Genomic DNA, 2495 nt, shown 5'->3' on the forward strand with positions numbered 1-2495 from the left:
ATACCCCCGTTTTACAGAGAAAGAAACATGCACTCCAGCAACGTGTCCAAGATCCCAGGGAAACAGCCAGAGTCTGACTCCAGACTGAGGTCTGCACAGCAACCCTGCCCTTTCCTCAGGCCTCGGACCCTCAAGCAAAATAGTGTCGCTGCCTATAGTGAGGGAGCTACTGCAGGATGGTGAATTGGCTCCCTCATGGTCTCATCTCAGCTCAAAGCTTTTTCTCGTGGCTCTCTGTTACAGAAAATGTTTTGTGTGTGTGTGTGTGTGTGTCTCCTCTTTATCCATTCATGTATTGGTGGATACTTAGGTTGTTTATCTTAGCTATTGTAAATAATGCTGCTATGAACATAAGCTTGCATGTGTCATTTTGAATTAGACTTTTCATTTTCTTCAGATACATACCTGGAAGTAAAGTTGCTGGATTGTATGGTAGTTCTGTTTTTAACTTATTGAGGAATTTTTATATGCTTCCATAATGGCTACACCAGAACATGAGAGTTCCCTTTTCCCCACATCCTCCAACCCTTGTTATTTCTTTTTTTTTTCTTTTCTTTTCTTTTTTCTTTTGTTTTTTTCTTTGAAATACAACTTTATTCTGATTCTAAACGAAAAGGAATGGGAATGACAGTGACAAACAAGATTTCACCACTAGATATTGTTACGGGACTATAGCAGTCTCATATCTGAAACTCAGGAAGGAAACAACTGCATTCCAAAACAGCTAAATATGCAGGTCCAAAAACTGAAGGTACTTTTTAAACTGCCACATTCACTCCGAAGCCCATTCATCTCCTTCAGCATCCCAGAGATTAAGCATATGTTCTGCTCAGCTATATAATAAAGTGGCAAATGCGCTGCACCACTGACATCACAGGACAGTTGCATATAAAACTAGTCTTCTGACGCTGGGCTCCAGCTGCATGTTCTCACAGGTCATCATCCTCATCCGGGAGAGCAGTTGTCTGAGCAACCTCTAGATCATGCTCATACTTTGCTGCCAAAGCTGGGTCCATGACAACCTCTGGCGGGACGAGAGCAGACATGGCGACAAACTCCAATTAGTTTTCTAGCAAGCCACAGGAAGGGCTTTTCAAAGTTGTAGTTACTTTTGGCAGAAATGTCATAGTACTGAAGATTCTTCTTTCGATGGAAGACAATAGATTTTGCCTTAACTTTCCTGTCCTTAATGTCTACTTTGTTGCCACACAGCACAATGGGGATGTTCTCACACACTCGTACCAGATCTCTATGCCAGTTAGGCACATTCTTGTAAGTAACCCTTGACATGACATCGAACATTATAATGGCACACTGGGCTTGGATGTAAGTAGCCTTCCCACAGCCTGCCGAACTTCTGTCCAGCTGTGTCCCACACGTTGAACTTGATGGGTCTCCTGTTGGTGTGGAACCCGAGCAGGTGGACTTCCATGCACAAGGTGGCTACATACTTTTTCTCGAACTCCCCCGCCAGGTGATGCTTCCTTCACAAACATCATCTTCCTGGTGCTGCCGTCACCAACCAGCACGAGTTTGAACTGGACTTGGGTCTCTCCCTGGGCAGCCATGGTGCTGGTGCTTCCAGAAATGTCTCCGGCCCGTCTGACTCTCTTTTCTTTTCTTTTTTTTTTTTTTTAAGATTTATTTATTTACTTTTTTTAGAGAGAGAGAGAGAGAGAGCATAGCAGGGGGAAGGGCAGAAGGAGAGGAAGAGAAATCTTCAAAGAGACTCCCCACTAAAGTATGGATCTTGATCTTATGACCCTGAGATCATAACTGAGCTGAAATCAAGAGATGGATGCTTAACCAACGGAGCCACCCAAATGCCCCTCTTTTTGCAACAACACCATTCTGACATATGTGAGGTGATATCTCCTTGTGGTTTCGATTTGCATTTCCTTGATGGTTAGTGATCCTGAGCATCTTTCCATGTGCCTGGTGGCCATCTGTATGTCTTCTCTGGAAAGATATCTATTCAGGTCCTCTGGCCATTTTTTAATTGGACTATTTGGTTTTTTGAGTGTTGAGTTGTAGGAGTTCTCTACAGAATTTGAATGTTAACCCCTCATTGTATCTATCATTTGAGAACATCTTCTCTCATTCATTAGATTGCCTTTCATTTTATTGATGGTTTCCTTTGCTGTGCAAAACCGTTTTGGTTTGCTGTAGTCCCAGTTGTTTATTTTTGCTTTTGTTTCCCTTGCCTGGGGAGGCATATGCAGAAAAGAGTTGCTTCACAGTTGAATTCTACCAAATATTTAAAGAATAGTTAAAACCTATCTTTTTCAAGCTCTTCCCAAAAAATTAAAGAGAAGGAAGAGCTTACAAACTCATTTTACATGGCCAGCATTACCCTGATACCAAAACCAAACAAGGATGCAACAAAAAAAGAAAATTACAGGCTAATACACCTGATGAATATACATGAGAAAATCTTTAACAGAATATTAGCGAACTTAATCCAACCATAATTGAAAGGATTATATACCACGATC

The 2495-nt window shown here is 41.7% G+C and overlaps 1 pseudogene; it reads right to left on the minus strand.

Moving 5' to 3' along the window:
• Positions 1 to 579: 579 nt before the first annotated feature.
• Positions 580 to 1602, minus strand: LOC125094234 (GTP-binding nuclear protein Ran-like; annotated as a pseudogene).
• Positions 1603 to 2495: the final 893 nt, after the last annotated feature.

The sequence above is a fragment of the Lutra lutra genome, chromosome 2, assembly GCF_902655055.1.
Source record: "Lutra lutra chromosome 2, mLutLut1.2, whole genome shotgun sequence".
NCBI classification, from domain to species: domain Eukaryota; kingdom Metazoa; phylum Chordata; class Mammalia; order Carnivora; family Mustelidae; genus Lutra; species Lutra lutra.